Source organism: Phyllostomus hastatus, unplaced genomic scaffold, assembly GCF_019186645.2.
Source record: "Phyllostomus hastatus isolate PE091 unplaced genomic scaffold, TTU_PhHast_1.1 phas_scaffold_129, whole genome shotgun sequence".
NCBI classification, from domain to species: domain Eukaryota; kingdom Metazoa; phylum Chordata; class Mammalia; order Chiroptera; family Phyllostomidae; genus Phyllostomus; species Phyllostomus hastatus.
Window position 1 is genome coordinate 17,957,263 of NW_025334009.1, and position 21,311 is coordinate 17,978,573.

General features: G+C 36.8%; 1 protein-coding gene across 3 annotated transcripts in view; it reads right to left on the reverse strand.

Annotated features, from left to right (window-relative positions):
* The window catches only part of ZCWPW2 (zinc finger CW-type and PWWP domain containing 2), a 102,111-nt gene extending 80,808 nt beyond the window's left edge, over positions 1-21,303 (reverse strand). The window contains exons 1-2 of one of the 3 annotated variants that reach the window (XM_045856685.1): positions 21,202-21,303; positions 714-768 (exon numbers count right to left, since the gene is read on the reverse strand). The gene's annotated coding sequence lies outside the window, so the exon portion shown is untranslated. Of the gene's footprint in view, positions 1-713; positions 769-8,536; positions 8,630-21,201 lie in introns of all 3 variants that reach the window. The other 2 variants (XM_045856686.1, XM_045856684.1) reach the window with 2 other exon arrangements.
* Between the last annotated feature and the right edge of the window lie 8 nt (positions 21,304-21,311).

Here is a 21,311-nt window from a genome sequence, read left to right on the forward strand (position 1 = left end):
TTGTGATTTTAGAATGGTATAGTAGACCTGAAAAAAACAGAAAATAAGATAAATTCTTCTTGAATTGAAGTATTACATAGTTCCATTGTTCAATAGAACAAAGGTCTTTAAGATGGAGTATGGCCAATATGAATTCTTGTGAAGCATCAATTTTTATTATAATATATATGCATTTTATGACTGATGCAACCCAGATGGTAAAATTACAACATACCCAAGGAGTTCGGAACAATATCAGAATTTAATGAGACAGTGTGAATAAATACATACAGAAGAGGAATGAAGATAAATGGCTACTTATAATAGAAATTGTTTTTATTGTTTGCATGTGAATGAGAAAAATGATTGTTCTTCCAAACAAAAAAATAATTGTCATTATTCTTTTGCTCCTCAACATCGTTGTTATAGGAAGTAATCCATTTTAACCACAGGCTATCCCAGATGATACAATGCTTCTCAGTTTGAAAAAAGTAATAGTATCTGTATCACTGTCTTCAGAGTTGGAGCATTTCAGCCTTGTAATTTTAATTTCCATCAGTTCTATTTTCTAGATAATATCTCACTGGTAACCAATGACTCTAAGAGTGCCTACTTTCAAAAAGAACTTCAAGTAATTAATATGTTAATTTTAATGTTATATATTAAACTTTTATTATATTCAAGAGACAGTAGGAAAAGTTCCAGAAATGGAGTAAAAAAATGTAGTTTCTAACCTTGGTTATGCAACTTTCTAGCTCTGTAATCTTCAGAAGGCCTCAGTGTTCTTATCTGTGAAGTAAGGAGAGTAGGGATAAAATGTCCTTCTTTAATGTTTCATGATTGATCCATTCTGGCTGTTTTTCCTCTCTACACCTGGTGCTGGATTACCAGCTTCTCCACCTTATTTTTAGCCATGTATCAGAGTTTAAATTTCACCAGCCATCCTTTAATCACTGTGTTATTTAGTCTTGTCAGCTCTGAAGACTTTCTAAGAGTTATTTGCTTTGCAATATGTGTTGGTTTTCAGCGTTGTTTTTTTTTTCTTTCTGTCTTCGGTTCATATGTACTGTCCCTTAACTAGGCAATCATGTTAGTCTAAAAGGTGTATTCCTTGCCTGTCGTTAACATCTAGCACTCTTCATCACCTTCAGTCTCTGTCTGGAACCTTCAGCATGATATCTTCCAACATCTTTACTGGAAGATGTTTTTATCAAAATCTTCCAGACAATTAAAGATACCAGATGTAAATCCCCTGTGGCAAATGTTAGTAGACTATTTCACTGACCTTCCCACTTAACCAGCTCAGTATGATGTTATCAGCTCTGAAATCAGAAAGTCTAAGAATCTTCCAATTACTGGTTATATAACTTTGGGGAAGTCATTTAACCTCTTATAATTTTATCTGCAACTGTTGGGAACTGCCCTGCCTGGTATTAGAAGCTGTAACCCCCGCCAAGGCTAAGGCTGAGGGAGTGGCCTTAGACCATAACACAGCAAGGAGACAAAAGCTTATCTCCCTGGCAGGAGCACTGCTTCTACTTGTACTTCATTCATAACTGAATCCCAATGCTTGGTCGGTTAGCCAATGATGGGTAAGATTCCCCAAGGGGGGAACGACCTAAGACAGGCACGATCATGTGGGAGGCCCCCAAGGAAGGACTTTGGAGGCTACAGCAAAAGCGGGTGATGGACCCTCACCCCTCGGCTTTGACATAGCCTGAGTCCTCATTGTCTGGGAGAAAATCTCCTTATCTCTTGGTTGCCTTAGTTCCCTTGCTCCACCTAAGCCTGAAACAATGACAGGGTGGTGCAGCTCTGTGCTGAAAAGGGTGGATTCCCCCGTGATCAGGCCTAAGAAAGAATATGTAAAATCCTGTGAAACCTGCTTTGTTTAGAATGCTCTCAGTTAGTTGAATGAGAAGGGTCCAAGGAGGAAGTAAGTTTGTTCCTTAAAGTTTTACAGCTCTTTGACCCTGACTCAAAATAGGCCCTCAGACTTCCTTGTTATCTATTGTTTGATCCTTACTTCCTAGCAATGAGTAATGAGCTTTACCTGAATTCTTATGCAAATGAAACCAGTAAAAAGCCTCTCCAGAGGGGGACCAGCACTCTCCCCACCAGGGAGAGTGGCCATTTCATTCCTACTTCCCCACAGGAACTGGTTGTCTCTGTGTATGTTTTTCTTGTGTGTTGACGAGCCATCCGCAGCGTTCCGTGGTCACTGCTGGCCGGTGATCGCGACATGCAACATTATTTCATAGAGCAGTTCTAATGACAAGATTTTAAAAAATAAGTAAATATAATAGAGAATAGTGACAGGAATAAAAATTGTTTTGTATTGGGACAGTCAAATTTGAAAGTTTTCATAGTACTCTCAGAGAGAGAATTTTAAATACTTATTCTTAGGAAGATTCCATGAAGGAGGAAAAAAAACTGCAGATAAGAGAGGTAAGGTCTATAGCAGCAAAAAGAGATAGGGGTTCCGTGGAAATGAGTCTGAAGAAGTTGCATTTCAATCTAGCAAAGTTTAAAATGATATATTTACAATTTTAAAATGATAAAGAATTATTTGACATTCTTATATACTACTAAAATAAGGGCAAATTGGTGGAAACTTTGGGAGAGAAATTTTGCAATATATAACAAGGGGCTTTAAAATGTGCCCACGTGGCCCTGGCTGTGTAGCTTGGTTGGTTAGAGCGTCATCCAATGCACCAAGGTTGTGGGTCCAATCCCCAGTCAAGGCACATACAGGAATGAATGAATAAGTAAGAAACAAATTGATATTTCTCTCTCTAAAAATTAATTTAAAAACATATAAAATGTGCCCATGTGATAACAGTATTTCATCAAATACTATTAGTTAAATTATGTGTAACTTAACATGTGTGTGTACCTTACTCTTCAGATACTAAGTTATTAATATCAGTTAAGTTGCTGATTTTGACAACTACTTTATGGTCATGTAATAATAAAAACAATTCTGTTTTTGAAAGTACACACTGAAGTACCAAGAGGTAGAGAGGGATTGATTGTGTCTGCAATTTAATCTTTGCAAAGATTGTATTCTTTGCTCTGTGTGGTCAAATCCTCTGATACCACCAAGGTGCACCAGGAATGCAAGTTGCCATCCCCTGGTCACCCATGAATTGGGGAATGGAGGAAGTAGGTGGGTGTGATGGTTAATTTTGTGTGTCAATTTGGCTGGGCCAGAGTGCCCAGTTATTTGGTCAAATATTCTGGATGCTTTGGATGAAATTAACATTTAAATCAATGGGCTTTGAGTAAAGCAGATTACCTCCCATAATGCAGGTGGGCCTTAACAAAGGCTGACCTCCCCCAAGCAAGAAGGAATTTTGCCAGCAGACTACCTTTGGACTTGAAATGCAGTTTTCCCTGATTCTCCAATGTGCTGGCCTACTCCATCAAATTTTGGACTTACCGAGCTTCCACAATCATATGAGCCAATTGCTTAATATAAATCTCTCTCTTCATAGATAGATAAACAGACATATACATGTAGATGTACCTATATATCCAACATATGAACTTAGGGGTGTATACAAATGTTTGGTATATAACAATCAGTGAACCAATAGCTAGCTGGTTCTTTAGAAAGAGAAAATTCAGGAAATTGTATTAGAAATATAACTGTAGGACTTAAAAAAAATTAGGTTACTAGAGCATACCCTGTATATATTTAACTCAAAAGGAAATTTAAAAAGCCAGAAAAGGAGAGCATATGAAAACAAAGACTATGTTAATCTCACTTAGAAAAGGAGATTTTAAAAAATCCTAGGTAAAGCAGATGAGTCTGAAGTGAATCAGATCTGTTAGAGAAAATTAATCAGGGCCAAATTGGCAATGAGAGGTAAGAATTATGAGTCTGAGACTGGTCCCCTGCAAGATAGCCTTCCAAAATGCGAAGTTCTGCAAAGCTCCATGGAAACTGACTATGGCCATCAATTCTGGTCAATGATCAGCTCTCATTGCTATCTCCAGCCCACATTATGCCAGCAAGGGCGCTTGCACAAACCCAATCATGTACACTGATGTGGCCTACTGGTGTTGCAATCCTACTGGTAACTTGCAGCATCTTAGAGCTAGCTGTAACCACAAGGCTTAGATTTCAGTTGGGCTGGGACTACCCATCAAGCTTGAATGCCATGCTTTCAGAATTGTGCTAGAATCAAAGTTGTTACCATCACACTATTATTGTATTCTGGGATCATGTTAGGGAAGTAGCTGGTGTTTCTCTAATTATTCATTAAAAGCTCCATAACTCATGGTCAAGGTCCTTCTATAACAAAGTTTGTCATAAGGCCTTTTCAGATCTCTGTGTTCTGATTCAGAATGGAATGAATCAATAGAGACTTGCCCACTGAGCTACTGATCCCTGTCTGTGAGCTTTCTCTAAGAAATGCTGCTCCAGCAGGGCTGACAGGAGAGCTGCTGGCCACTTGCATTGTTTGCATGACATGCCACATTACAGATTAAGGGAAAACCATACAATATTTGCTGCCCCCAACACATGTGAGAAATTCAACATTCATTCATGATTTTTACAACAAAAAATAAAGTTGAGTCTCATCCTAGCACCATTTGTAAAAATAAACTTAGACTGACTAAACACTAATGTAAAAACATATAAAATAGCATGTAACACTGAAATAGAAATGCATTTGTATGTAAAATACAAAAGTCATGGAAAATAAATAAACCTGAATATGTTGAGATTAAATGTTCTGTGCAGTTAAAATTTTAAAAAAGCCATAAAATAAATTGAAAGGCAGAAAAAAAACAAGGATAAAATATGTTCAAGATATAAACATATGGATTAGTATTCTGGATACCTAAAGCATGAGGTAAATGAAGTCAGTAGAAGAACTTCAGGAAAGCAAGGAGGCCTCAAGGTTGTTCTTCTGTTTATATTGTTTTTAAATTTTTATAGTAAGACTAAGTCTACTTAATATCCTAGTAAAATTCTGATTATCAATATCTAACAACATAAAAAGTATAAAACATACTTGTGACTCCAAATGTATTAATACAAAGTGTGTGACTATGTAACACATACCATGATTAAAGAGAGGGGAGAAGGTGGAAGAGAGGACTACGAGTGGGTCTAATAAAGACTGTACACACAGAGATGATCCATACAGTATATTCTGTTACCCATCCTAGGCAAAAATGTACAAAATAAAATTCAAATATGACTCAGGAGAGAGACGATAATGGATAAGACTCTTATATCAATATCTCTGGGGAGATCTCACCCAAGTCACTATGTAGTTTGTATATATGGTGGCATGTGGTAAGTAGGTTTTCCCTAAAAAAAGAAGTATAGGATTTTAATTTTAGACTAATATCTATATAAAATTATAGGATGCTCATTAAAATGGTTCATTGTTTATTGTTATTTATACTAACCAATTTTTAAAAGCCAGTTTTAGAAACAAGCACTGAGTCACATTTTAATAAGGTGGGCAATTAAATGTTCTTCCTTCATTATAAATAAGTCTGAACTGGTGATGTTTTTTTCCTGAACTTTCAGAAAAGTGCCAATAAAAGTATTTTGGTTTGGCTAAAATGAGAGAGGTTTTTAATAAACACAAAGAGCTCCATATTCAGGATTCATTAATAACTTAACATATCAATGTTTCAAAAGCCTCACTTAAAGAGCCACCCAAAAACCAAAGCACTCAACATTAATATACACATCTTTTCTTCTAGAAAAATTTTCTTCAATATGAAATGAAAAAAAAATCCCAATAGGTTCAAACAAACCCTATTCTATACAGGTAAATACTTCACAAAGGTCAACTGAATCCGGAGCTAAAACTGAATTGTGCAGGTTTTCAGTGAAATCATCAGTCATATAGTACAAACAAAAGTCAACTATTTATATCTGTGGCAAACCCTCTAAGAAATGTACTCCATGAAGCATTAACCTTTGTAGCATCCTAATGACTTACATGTTTTATTTTTCAGATAGTGCAACATTTTAACAGAGTGCAGTACTACTATATGGTAATGCTTTGGTACATTCATACAGGATCCCTTATTTTAAACATGCGAGTTGTCCCAAAGAGGAGCTTTGGTTCTGCTTTAGAAGTCTCATATAAATTAAACACCTTATAAAATATTAACACAGAAGGAGCTAACACAGGATGCAACACAGGTGGTCAAGTTACCTCTTTGTATATTTAGGAATTACTTTCTCCTGCAAGGTATTTACACTAGAAAGCTTAGTCTGTCCTGATTAATTTTTCAATAGTAAAGGTTTGAGTGATTAGAACCTTGGCAAAACCTTAATTCACAATAATTAACAAATACTCCAGTGACAAGGCTATGTGATTGAGTTATCACAGATTTACAATTATCAGGGAAAACTAGTATAGCCATTCATCTTTGAAAAATGCTTCAACCATTACTTCTCAGTACAGAAGGATAAAGCTACATAGGGCTTATCATACAATTAATCTTATCTCTGTCCCCTGAAATTCCCTTAATATCATTCATTAGAAGAGGGTTTAAAGACTTAAGAACACTTTATAGCAGCATTCAGCCTTCCTATGAAATACTCAGTATCTTAAATATTAATGTACACTGTTTTTCTCTTTTAACAAGCTATAGATATAGTACTAGGTTCAGAGTTTGTGAAAATGGAGAAGAACCAATTCAAAACCATTCTAGAAATTGCCTTTGGACAGAAAGCAAAAGTCAAAAATGAAAAAGTCACTATATTAAGAGCTAAATTAGAACTCCACACCCCAAAATTACATGCTGAAGTCCTAAACCCCAGTATCTCAGAATTAAACTGTATTTGGAGATAGGGTATCTAAAGAGGTAATTACATTACATGACATTATATTACATTAAAATGAAGTCATTAGGGTGGGTTCTAATCCAGTCTCACTGGTGTCCTTAACAGAAAAGGAAATTTGGATACAGAAGCCTACAGAGGGAAGATGATGTGAAGACACGGGTAGAAGAAGACCATCTATAAGCCAAGGTGAGAGCTGGAACAGATCCCTACACCAAGAATTTCAGAGGGAACCAATCCTGAGGACACCCTGATTTGACTTCTAGCCTCTACAACTGTGAGAAAATAAATTTCTGCTGTTTAAACCACTTAGTCTGCATTACTTTGTTATTGCAGCCTTTGCAAACTAATACAGCCACTTTTGTTTTTCCCAAATCAGTCACCACTCCTCAGTAGAAATGGTTAGAGACTCCAGCCCCTGCTCCTTCAGCTTCTCAGACACTGCTTTCTAATTGCTGCAGCAATGTTTAAAAGGACTTGCCCAGATTGTCTTTTAAAGATAAACCCACAGTATAGTTTCTGCCTTTTCCAACATGAGATTAAAAAGAAAAAGGCAGGTGTGTTCTTACTGGAACCAGAAGCCATCTCTGTATCAGAGCCATCATCGGACTTGTAACTGCAACAGGAAACTGGGCTGGACAAATACTGAATTGGTACCATGGGCATCAGAAACATGTGGGAAGGTTGACATCCTTCCCACGGTTTACTAATCTGGATGCTTCTTTATCCTGTTTAAAGATAAACTTTCCACTTTCTTTGGTGTCAATACAGAGTTCAGACTGGGTCCTGCCCTTGTATCTACCACGATTTCAGTTTGGGGAGGGGGGTTATATTTTTTTAAATCCTGCTGGCAGCTTTTCCTTTCTTTTCATAAGTATTATTCAGCCACTGCAAGAGTCTTCTGAAGGAGTCTCATGCAACTGCAAACAGCTCTGAAAGTCCTCTCATTGTTTAGTGTCACTACATTGAGAACTGGTGAACCTAGCACTGCAAATACAGCAACCTTCTCTACATCATTACAACTTGAACTTGTAAAACTAAACACCTTTTGTTTTTAAAAAGTCTTCCAAAAGCAGCCATCCCACCCTCATCTTTCTTTCCTCTTGCATACTTACAGTGATTACTTGAAACCTTTATAAATGTCAGACCATCTTTCTCAAAGGACAAACTTTCCTCCTACATTACAAGAAAATCTCCATCCCTTCACATATCAACATGTAAATGCTTATCTAAAACTGCTCTCCCACTTATTTGCTGCAGTTTCAGACCTTGATTCTATGTTCTTTGTTCTGAAATATTTCTTGCAGTTTGGTATGAGCCAGTCATAATGCTAAGGGAAAGAGAAGATCTCTCTTCAAGTAATGTTAAGTACTATTATGAGACAAATACAAAATACTATAGAGAAGCACATAAGGCACACCTGAGACTTTCAGATAGGAGAGGTAATGTCTGAAAAAAGTTAAGTAGGAGTCAATGCCCCTACTATGTGTCCCAGCTGTCTCCACTCCCTCTACGTACCACCTAACACATTGTATAACAGTTTAAAGAAGTCCACTACAAGACAAGAAATACCCACTTAGGGAAAGGTTAATATCCATCTTGTTAATCACTGTGTCTCTAGCTCCCCCGGAAAAAAAAAAAAAAAAAAAAAAAACTTGCCAAAAAGAATGACTGACTATATATAATATTATGAAATAATTGAAATAATATGAACTTCAGAGTTAGACTGACCTAGCCAGTGTAGATTTTCAAAGTATGCAGCAATGAGGATTGATGTATCAGTTGAATATCTGTAGCTCTGCATTTAAATTCTGGTTCCATTTCCTATGAGATTTTTAAGTAAAGATGACACAATTAAATATTCTGAATATTATTTTATCATGTGTACATGTTGAAAGTACTAATCATTAATAGGATGATTTTAACAATGAAATGAAACAGAATACAAAAAGAACACATTTTAGTGCCTAGTACACTAAAGATATGTAATGAATGTTTAACTTCTTTGCTAGACTGCTTTAAAGTGAGTTATGGACCTGGATGGTGTGGCTCAATGGATTGAGTGCCAGCCTGTGAAACAAAGGGTCACTGGTTGGATTCCCAGTCGGAGCACATGCCTGGGTTGCAGGTCAGGTCCCCAGTGCGGGGTGAATGAAAGGCAACCACACACTGATGTTTCTTTCCCTCTCTTTCTCCTTCCCTTCTCCTCTCTCTAAAAATAAAAAATAAATAAATAAGTAAAAATAAAAAAGAGTTATGTTTGTAGTTATATAAGGAAATTAAAATATGCAGAAACCAATGCAAAATGAAAGCTCTCTAATTATTTTGTCTTTCCTTTGTGATTTTTCTCAAGTGTGCAACTTAACAAATAATTATTTAATTTGCTTCTAAACTTTAAAATGCATTTATCATTAATCTTCTCTATAATGTAAATTTAACATTGACTGCTCATTCATTTACCTAATTAACAGTGCCTATATATCAACCATAGACTATACTTAATGATTCAACAGAAATTTATTAAGAGCCTATTGTCTGTACAAAATCATAATTTATCTTTATCATTCAGGGCGTAGTTTTATGCAGATACTGCTGGATAGCTTATAGCTTAATAAAGCTCTGAGATGCTTAATAATATTTTCCTTTTTTGTTTTAATAATGGAGATAACTGATGATTTCAACCCCAAAATCAGCAATGTAGAATGAAAAGAAACAGTATACTGGCATATTTAAAGGTTTATATCTGTTGCAGCAACTATATTCCTCGCTTTAAAATTTTTCAAGGGAAATATTAATAGTTAGAAATCTCATAATTGTGTTAATTGCCAACTTTAAAACTTAGTAATCAGTTTGTATGTATTAAGTCTGTATTAAATGGCTGAGAGTATCCAGTTTATTCAGTATACTGAACCTTGTAAGAAGAATAGATCCAACGAAGACAATTACAATTAAGCTCTTCACACTGTCTACCAAAAGTAATATTGTTATAAATGGATTAGAATTATATCTGTAGATTGAACAGGGAGAGTATTAATTTCAGACTGGCTTAGTTATTTCTCTCTACATGTGCTCATTCTCAATTGACCTTTATCTAAGCTGTGTTGGTGTGGAAGTCACATGGTAATTTGCTCAAAGATAAAACTTAGTTCCACTAATGTTGTGCAAGAACAGTCTTTAATTAAGTTGACCACTTCCTTTAAATCACAAGATACAAAAATAGAACAAGGCAATCTAATTGGAGGATTTCAACTTGTTATTCAAAATGATTTATCAATTGTCATCTATAGTCCTCATTCTAGAACTGTGTCATAATTCTAATAAGTAAAAAGTGATGAATTTCTTACTGTGGGTTCCAGTGAGTAACTGTATAATTATTATTTCAAGAATCACTACACAAATATTAAGAAAAGGAACTTTTCACTAAAGAATTTTCAAATAAGAATTTGAAAATGGGAGTAATCTTAAATTGCATAATGCAAAACTGAAAGCACACTTCTTCAATATATCACATCTAAAATTGGTTGTACCAACCAATTATGCTTAATCTCTGTACCTTTTTCCCTATTCTCCCGCTTCCTCCTTCCCACTGATAATCCTCCATGTGATCTCCATTTCTTTGATTCTGTTCCTGTTCTAGTTGTTTGCTTTGTATTGTCTTTAGATTCAGCTGTTGATAGTTGTTGCGTGGGGTCACCGGCCAGCAGTGATCACGGAATGCTGCGGATGGCTCATCTAAAACACTCGAGAAAAAACAACATGCACAGAGACAGACTAGTTTCTGTGGGGAAGTAGGGACGAAATGGCCATCCCCCCTAGTGGGGAGCGCGCCGATTTACAGTCCATTCCTGCTTTTATTGGGCTCATTCTGCATAATAATTCAGGTAAAGTATAGTATTCATTAGGGGGAAGTAAAGAACCATAGAAAACAAAGAACTCTGCCGGTCTATTGAGTCGGGGTCAAAGAGCTGTAAGACTGAGGAACAAACTAACTTCCTCCTTGGACCCTTCTCATTCAACTGAGAGCATTCTAAACACAGAAGGTTTCACAGTAATTTACATGTTCTTTCTTAGGCCTGATAACCCGGGAATCCGCACTTCTCAGTACAGAGCTGCACCACCCTGTCATTGTTTCAGGCTTAGGTGGAGCAAGGGAACTAAGGCAACTGGGAGACAAGGAGGTTTTTTCCCAGATGCTGAGAACTCAGGCTATGTCAAAGCCGAGGAGCGAGGGTCCATCACCCCCTTTTGCTGCAGCCCCCCAAGTCCTTCTTTTGGGGGGCCTCCCAAAATGATCGTGCCTGTCTTAGGTCGTTCCCCCCTTGGGGAATCTTACCCGTCTTTGGCTAACCGACCAAGCTTTTGGGGGCTCAGTTATGAATAAAGCAGCAGAAGCAGCATTCCTGCCAAGGAGATAAGCTTTTGTCTCCTTGCTGGCTTACAGTTCCAAGGGCGTTCCCTTAGCCTTAGCCTAGGCGGGGGTTTCAGCTTCTGATACCAGTCAGGGCGGTTCCCAACAGATAGTTGTGAGTTTGCTTTTATTTTACTGTTCATAGTTTTGATCTTTTTCATAAATACACCCCTTTAACATTTCATGTAATAATGGCTTGGTGATGAACTCCTTTAACTCAACCTTATCTGGGAAGCACTTTATCTGTCCTTCCATTCTCAATGATAGCTTTGCTGGATAGAGTAATCTTGGTTGTAGGTCTTTGCTTTTCACCACTTTGGATACTTCTTGCCAGTTCCTCCTTGCCTGAAAAGTTCCTTTTGAGAAATTAGCTGATAGTCTGATGAGGACTCCTTTGCAGATAACTCTCTTCTTTTTCCTTGCTGCATTTAAGATTCTGTCTTTATGTTTAACCTTTGGCATTTTAATTATGTTGTGTCTTAGTGTTGCCCTCTTTTGGTCCAACTTGTTTAGGACTCTGTGCTTCCTTGACTCATATGTCTATATTCTTCACCAAATTAGGGAGGTTTTCTTTCCTTATTTTTTCAAGTAAGTTTTCAGTTTGTTGTTCTTCCTCTTCTCCTTCTGGCATCTCTATGATTCGGGTGTTGGCACGTTTGGAGATGTCCTTGAGTATCCTTATTCTCTCATTTTTTTTTAATTCTTATTTCTTCATTCTGTACTGGTTGACTTTATTTCTTCCATATGTTCTAAATTGCTCATTTGAACCCCAGCTTCCTCCCCTTCACTTTTAGTTTATCTCACTTAGTGTGGCCTTCATTTCTTCCCTCATGCATTTGGAGTACACAAAGAGATCTCTAAGCATCCTTACAACCAGCGTTTTGAACTCTGCATTTGTTAGGTTGGCTATCCCCATTTCACTTAGGTCTTTCTCTGGAGCTTTGATCTGCTCTTTTATTTGGGCCTTACTTCTTTGTCTCCTCAATCTGGCAATCTCCCCATGTTTGTAGGTAGAGCTACTTGGCTTCCTGTCTTGGCGCACCTGTTACATTTTAAGGGGCAGAGCCTTATATACTTGCCAGGGTGGGGCAACCTGCTTCCCCACTTTGTGGTGCTGTATGGGGAGAAGAGTAGGGGAGGGAACAATGCAACTTGCTTGGCTCTCATGCCGTTCCCAGTCACTTCCCAAATGTGACTGGCAACCTTCTTAGCTGCTGCCCTGGTGCTAAATCCCAGAGTGGGTGGGTTTGCGTACATTCTAGGGCCATGCAGGTCCTTTAAACAGACTCTCCTGAGACCAGCAGTTTCTCCTGTTACCACAAACCCCACTAGTATTTATAGCCCAAAGTTATGAGGCTTTATTTTCCTGGCACTGGAACCCTGGGCTGTGCAGTCTAGCCTGGGGCTGGGATGGCTTGCTCCCAAAGTGTCCATCCCAGTTTTTATCTGCCACATTGGAATGGAAGACTGCCCATTCTACCAGCCATCGCCACACCATGTCGTCTTTACCTTGGCTCCTCATCTCCACCCATTTGGATGAATATTTCTTTAAATCCTTGGTTGTAGAACTTCCAAACAGTTCAATTTTCTGGCAGTCCTAGTTTATTTTGTTTTGAGTTAGTTCTCATACTTATGTGTGCGAGAAAGCAAAGTATGTCTACCTATGCTTCCATCTTTGCTGGAAGTCTGTCCTATTTTCTTTTTTATTTTAAAGATTTATTTAATTTTTACAGGGGGGGCGGAGGGAGAGAAACATCAATGTGTGGTTGCCTCTCATGCACCCACTGCTGGGGACCTGGCCCGCAAGCCGGGCATGTGCCCTGACTGGGAATCAAACGAGTCACCCTTTAGTTTGCAGGCCAGCGTTCAGTCCACTGAGCCACACCAGGCAGGGCTCCTATTTTCTTTTTAATTTCTTTAAAAAGGGTCCTTTCCTCTTTTAGCCTGGCAAGAAATCCTGGGCTGCCCATCTTTCTGCACAATAAGATAGGGAAGGCAAGGCACATTTGTTCCACAAAAGAACGCCCCCAAATCTCATATTCATGTTCCACATTTTATTTAGAGCTTTCACAGCCTCACCATGATTGTTCTGGGAAGAATGAGTCTTATCTCCATGTGGACATCTCTCCAGGATATTCTGTACTGAAGCTTCCTGCCCTCCATTTCATTTGACACGTTCACACCCAGTTTCTCTCAGAATATTTGTTGAAATTCTTTGTTCACTGATTATTCCCCAACCTTTTCTTTTTCTGTTATGTGTGTATTTACTTTTTTTTTACTTGTTAACTGTGGTTTTAATAGAAGGTATAAATAAATCAGTCTGTAATATTGAACAGGACTTCACAATTTGCTTTTTAAACAATATATTGTAAATATTTCCTGTTCTTAAATGTCTATACTATCATTGGCATAAGTCTTGAAACTGAAATTATATTCTTTATTTACTCAATTATTTCAGTTCTAATAAAATTCAAAGTAAAGATCACAATATTTTTTCAATATTGGAATCACTAGTTGATTTTTTTGTATTTTATAAGTAATTGGCTCAGAGACCATGAATTACCTATTTTTATTTTTTTTTTAATTTTTATTAATTTTTAGACGGGGGAAGGGAGGGAGAAAGGGAAAAATACGTCAATGTGTGGTTGCCATTCACATGCGCCCTCCCCACCATTGGGGACCTGGCCCACAACCCAGACATATGCCCTGACTGGGAATCAAACCAGCGACCCTCGGTTCACAGCCTAGCACTCAATCCACTGAGCCACACCAACCAGGGCTACCTATTTTTCTTTTGCTGCCTGTGCTTTTGGTGTCATATCTAAAGTATCATTGCCAAATCCAATATCATGAAGATGTCTTCCTATTTTTCTAAATGTTATTGTTTAGCTGTTACATTTAGGTCTTTGATTCATTTTGACTTAATTTCTATACACAGTGTGAGGTAAGGATCCAACTTCATTGTTTTGCATATAGACACTCAGTTTTCCCAACACTATTTGTTGAAAAGACTGCCCTTTCCCCATTGAATGGTCTTGGCACCTCTGTTGAAAATTATTTGATTATATATGAGTGTTTGTTGGGGCTCTCTATTCTATTGCATGATCTATGTGTATTTCTATTTGCCAACACAAAACTGTTTTGATTCTGTAGCTTTGTAATATGTTTTGAGGTCAGCAAATGTGAAGCCTCCAGCTTTATTCCAGCTTTGTTCTTCTTTTTCAAGGTTGTTATGGCTATTCAAGGTTTCTTGAGATTCCATACTAATTTTAAGATACTTTCCATTTTTTAATCCTCACTTGAGGATATATGTGTATTGATTTTAGAAAAAGAAGGGAGAAAGGAGAGGGAGAGGGGGTGAGAGGAGATGGAAAGGGAGAGGTGAGAGAAAAAGAGAGAAAGAATGTGTGAATGTGTGTGTGTGTGAGTGTGTGTGTGTGTGAGAGAGAGAGAGAGAGAGAGAGAGAGAGAGAGAGACAGAGAGAGAGAGAGAGACACAGAGAAAGAAACATCAATAGTTTGCCTCCCATACATGCCCTGGCCAGGAATTGAACCTGCAACCTAGGTATGTGCCCTGAGCAGTGATCAAACCTGCAACCTTTTGGTTTATAAGACAACATTCCAACCAAATGAGCCACTTGGCCAGGATGTTTTTGCTTTTGATAATAGCCATTCTAATGAGTGTGGTCAATAATTTTAATTCTAATCACTTATTTCCTTAAAGTATTTTTTTTATCAGTATGTTAAAATCTTCCAGTATTGTGAGTTTGCCTTCTAGTTCTGTCTAGTTTTGCTTCATATGTGCTCAAGCTATTTTATTCTATGCATATCATTTTTATCTTTTGATGAAGTAACACTTTTTCCTGAAAGTGTGCTCTGTCTTATGTCAAAATACCAGGCTATTTCCTCCTTTAGTTTTTTCATGATCAGTATTTTTTTCATCCTTTGCTCTTTTCCATAGATATCTTATAATCAACAGTTAATTTTTTTCAATAACAATCTTTGTTTTTAGTAGTCTGTGTACATTTAATATCATACTGCTGTATCTGGCTTTAAATATATCATCCTACAGTGTGAAACAATAAAATGGATGTCAACTATGTCTGTTTTTTCTAACAATTTTTATTAAAACATCATTAGAAGGTTCAAAATTATTCTTGATTAAAATTTCATACTAAAATCAATTATTTAACATTTTTACTATTTTTTCAACAAAAAGGAGACTTGGGCCTGATATAATCTAGGTTGAAGATAGTGAAAAGTATACTTTCTCTAACTCCACTACAGGAACATTTCATAAACACACCATATAATATGCTACAGCTTATAGCTGACAATTCCTTACTGCTCTATAGTATTTCTCATCTAAAAAAAAAGTGAGTAAACCTGTCTCACAGTTTTTGTAAAAGTGAAACTCATTTATAAAATTTCAAAAATTTTTGTTGTTGCCTTATTTTTAGAAAACAAGAATTACGGAGTAATCTGACAATTTGCTTAATACTGGGATACACAAAATTTTTCCCTAGGCCTTTTCCTTAACCCAAGCCATTATTGTGTCCCTAAACCAAAGATACCCACATGCATATTTTTAAAGTATGTTTGTTCCATCTGCAAAACCACAGTTGTTCTCTGCCTCACTGCACAGACAAAAATCTTTTCATCCTCTGAGTTTTTATACTATATTTCATACCATTTAAAAACTATTAACCAAAACAATAAATGTTCAAACTTAGTGACTGAAATACTCAATGTCAAAAAATAATTACATTTTTCATAAATGTAAATATTATTGATAATTTAAACATTTGTTGCTACTAAATTCTCAAGTTAAAACACAGAACTTATATAGCTCTGGTCACTTCATTTCCATTTTCATCTAAATGGTATTAAAAATAAAAAGTGAAAAATAATAAAAGATTAATCTGACTTCTAAAATTTTGTTTTGAGCAATCAACTCAGTTACTATGCTCAAAATGCTCAACATATCAATGATTTTCTCAATGTACAGTTACGTGTTAACAGTTCTGCCTTTACAAGTATTTACAGTTCTGCCTTATCTCTGATCTTTAAACTTCTTTGTTCTCTAACACAGGTATTTGCAACATGTTAATTCATTTCAGGTAAATTTGTCAGTCTTATCAAGGAAATAATAATGATAAAAAAAAACTCTTCAAATACAACATTTGGATTATTCTAGGAAAAGGATGGGTAGGATGGAGTAAGAACTTCTCTTAAGATTTCTGCCCATGATATACAGGTAGCAATGCAACTCACTATGAAGGTTTACAACTGAGAATTTTCATGCTAGTTTAAGATGATCTTTGGAGAAAAACCTTTGTATTTCAGGCAAAAGGGAACATGCAACTTTGATTTGTACTAGGAAAAACTAGGTGTCAAGATAGTGATGGTGCCTTTCTGCCACATATTCCAAAAAAAAAAATGACTAAGTAATGTAAAAAATTTATGACTCAGTATATTCTGGAGATATAGAATCCTAGTCCTAATGTGAAGTACAGCCACAATTCTTTATTTTTTTATTGTTTTTTTAAAAGTTTTTATTTATTTATTTTTAGAGAGAAGGGAAGGGAGGGAGAAAGGGAGAGAAACATCAATATGTGGTTGCCTCTCACATGGCCCCCAGTGGGGACCTGGCCTGCAACCCAGGCATGTGCCCCAAATGGGAATCGAACTGATGACCCTTTGGTTTGTAGCCCTAGCTCAATCCGCTGAGCTACACCAGCCAGGGCTTGAGCCACAATTCTTAAAATGAATGTTGGATAATTTTTCTGGGGTTCCTCAATTCTCTGAAAATTTTCATAAATGTAAAAAAGTCAATAATAATCTGGAGTACACATACTATAAAATCATAAACTGAATAAAAACCTTATAAATGAGTAAAGACAACGAATTTCAATGCCCAAGTTAGCACTGTTCATAGGACCTGTTGGAAAAATCAGCTGGGCTAGATTAAGAATGGTCTTTTGAAACATGTAAAGGAGTTACATCAGGAGCTTCTGAGGAGAAATGTAATGGTAAGATTTATATTTTTAAAAGATCATTTACATATCCCTATAAATGGTGAGTTGGAGGCCAAAAAACAAACAAAAAAAAAGGGTGGAGGACTAATTAGAGGAAACTATTATAATAATACAGATAAGAAACTGACACCATAGTGACTATGAAATAAGATTGGAAAGATAATTAAGGGATAGAATCCATAAAACCAGGTGAACAGATCCACTATGTGATGAGAGGGAGGGGGTTACTAAAGACAAAAGAGATCAACATAAAATGATTGTCAGGAGAAAACTGTTAACAAAATACTCTCTGTGAATTAAAAGATAAAATATGCCTTTGTTCTTGGATTTTTAAGAATCAATTTACTCACCATTTCAGTCTACACTAGTAAATTATGTTTTTAACTTTGTAACTACTGAAAGTCTACAATTTCATTTTTATTTCATGAGTTGTGCAACAGGTTTGGAAATTTTCCTTTTCCTCGGCTACATGCTTTATTTGAAAAATCTAGCTTAATGTCTTTCTATGCATCTTACTGAAGTTTAAAGTCACCCTTTAGTTATTGTTTATTTGGTAGTCTTATGTCTTTCCTCTGAAAAGTTGAGGTTTCTAAATGAAAAAAAAAAGGTTTATTTTTTTTCCATAGGAACATAAACACAGTCACCAAAAAAATGAGAGGGAATTTCCAGTCACGTTGTTAAATTTCACGCAGGTCTGTGACTATGTGACTGATTTCTCTGTAATAGATTTTACTTCCTTATTCATTAAAAAGACAGTTTGCCTGTCTCATCTCACTGTCTAAAACGTTTGGCATATGGTAGGTGATAAATAAATATCTATTAAATAATACATTAATGAACTCATATCTCAAATAGCAAGAGTATAACTGTCAAGTCCCAGAGGAAGGTTGTTCACACTTCATTTAATGAGAACTGTAAGAGTCCCTCTACTGGATCTTCTTTCTTTTTCTGTACAATCTACCAACCCCATCCTGGGTCTCTGTTAGCTGTCCTCATATTTCTTCTCCCTACTCCTCACATCAAAGGCTTTCTAGGACTACTAATTTTTTCTTTACCTATGTTTCCAAAAGAAAATCATTGCATTTAGTTCCTGCGCATACAATTGTAATACTGCAAACAATCATGACTGACGACAAATCACTTCAAGTCAAGAAGTTATTATGAAGCACAGATTGTGTGTCCAGGGCAAGGCTAACTGCTAGATGCAGTAGTATAGACTTCTGTTGTAAATAGAATAATTTATATTCCATTTGCCACAGTAATTTGATTATCTACTGTCATCCATCCATTTGAAAAGCACATGAACAAGCTCTCCTTTTAGTTAGAAACTTGGTATCAATTCCTTTTTTCCTTGAATTCATATTTTTATCTCACTTGCCCCACATAGGTTTATTCCAAACCTATCTTATGCTTGAAAATATTTTTAATTGACCATCCTATCATGTTTCCCTGCAATAAAAGTATATTTTAAACTTCTGAAAACATAAATTCTAAAAATTTTCTTTAGTGTTATCATTGAATTACTATAACACTACTGATCAAATAACACACATATCACAAATTATGATGGCTATGAAATAATACAAGCCAGCTTTTGTGGAAAAGCATGTCATAAAGAAATGGACAGGGTCTTCCTCCTTCCTTCCCATTCCCATTTAGGTCATGTAACCAGAATGAACATTATTGCTAGAAAAAAACAGAGTTCAGGTTGATTCTATTCTTATTTTTGATATCTCTCCATTTTAAATATTTGGAAGTAGGAAATTTTCTGGTTATACCAATAATCACACTTTTGAACTACTAAACAATGTATCAAAAATCACAGGGGGTATGTCATCAAAAATAATTTTTAATGACCAGCTGACAACTCAATTGAGTTCTGCAATATTAAAAGCCATTGGAAATTACCATTCTGGCAAAAGAATTAACTATCCAGTTATTAGAATCATTCACTTTCTAAACAAAATTGAGGTCAGATTAAAAGTACTGCTTTATGCCCTGGCTGGCGTAGCTCAGTGGATTGAGCGCGGGCTGGGAACCAAAGCACTGCAGGTTCAATTCCCAGTCAGGGTACATGCCTGGGTTGCAGGCCATGACTCCCAGCAACCGCACATTGACGTTTCTCTCTATCTCCCTCTGTTCCCTCTCTAAAAATAAATAAATAAAATCTTTAAAAAAAAAAAAGTACTGCTTTATTATAGAGTGAAAGAGGTACCATTACCAAAGGGGAAAGGTATCTGATACAGAAACACTCTAAGGCAGGTCAATTTTAGCAAAGAAAACATGCACGTTGACAACCTGAAACCTAATACCCTTAACCTATCCTTTGCATAGTCCCTTGGAAAGCCTTCATGTGCCTTCCACAATTAAGGGTTGGCCACACATGTTGCCCAGTTTGAAGACTGCTGCTTCAAGATACAGATTTGGATGCACACAGTGTTAACAAAAATCACACAGTAGTTCACAACCTTCTTTGTGTGTGTGAGAGATGAGGTATAGAAGAAAGGGAAAAGAAACTATGCAGGCCCAGATACCAAATTTTTCATTTTTGGTAGTATTTTTTAATCTGCTTTTTATCTGTCACTAAATCTGTTTCCTTACCCTAAAGCTCAACCTGGATATGACTCATCAGAGAAACTTTAAAATACTGAGCTAAATAATTTCCTCCTTTACTCAAAGAAAAAAAGTGAATGTCTGTTTTTCAACAACTCTGAAATTACTCTTAATTATGAAATTTTTGAACTAGAAAGCATTTCTACATCCATGAATCAAATACCAAATTATTTTATTTGGGATGATTTGGGGTGGAACTGATTTTGGTAACATTCTTCAATAGTCTACTAGCTAAAACACATCGCTTGGTAGCACGCTTTTAATTTTTTCCCCACTACCGTCATTGGCTATGGTTGAACCTCAGGAATTAAGTAGGTTTGTTTTTAAATTTGCATATTGCATTATCGAGGCAAACAAACAGGATTGATTCTTGCCCACAAAAACATTGCTCTCTTCCCTGTCCCAGACCGATAAATTGAAGCCAATGAACTTTCCTAAATGATTACATTAATATAGATATTTAAGCATTTTAAACATACCAACTAACTGTAAGTAGTGACCTTTGTTCATAAGAGCTGCGAATTTTCATTTAAATCTAAACCAAAAAGGGAGGCTTAGCAACAATAAAAACGTAATTTAAAATAAACCCTACAGCCGAATCAATCCTTTGATGAGTTGACGCTTGGGCTGACAAATTAAAAGGCAATGCAAAAACACCTGCCAACAGAACAATATTTAAGCCCTCGGTTGACAAAAGCACTTTGCAAAGGCGTGGCCAGGAGTGTAACTGTTGCCAGTTGGTGGTTCATGAATATAAACTGCTTGTAATTACCTTTTTCTCGGTTACTTCTTTAACCAGAAATAGCCCTAAAACTCGAGGGCTCCATCTGGCTGCGACTTCCAAATATGATAAAAAGACAACTACTCCGAACTCCACAGCTCAGGAATGTCATCTAAAAAAAACCCGAATGGTGGCAGCAATTCCAGAGCAGCTGGTACTATCACCAAATCCCACAGCTGTGCCTTAAATTCAATAAATTTCACATTTTTAAAAAGTTGTGTGTGGAATAACTACGGGACGTTCTGCAAAGCGCCCAGTTTGTTTCAAATAATCGCCCGAGGGTTTGAATCAGCCTCCGGGAAACAGGAGGGGGCGGGGAATATGGCTCCCCACGTGCGCCCCTACCCTACGCACGCGCGTCGTGACAGGTTTCCCAGTTCTTCCCAGCAACCGCGAGGCGACTACAGTGTAAGCCAGTAAAGGCGCTACCGAGCGGAGCGACACGTAGCAAACAAGCTCCGGAACCCTCAACTCGATGCTAAACGAAAAGGAAGCACTAGACTACACCAATGGAGGCCAAGACACCGACCGTGACGTCGTCAAATAACGCTCTTACCCAACTCTTCCAGCTCCCCCTCCAACTCCTCGCGTCGCCACGGCCCCGCCCCGTCCTGCAGCGAAGACTCACGGGACACGTAGTACGCCACGCCCACCTTCTCCCAACTC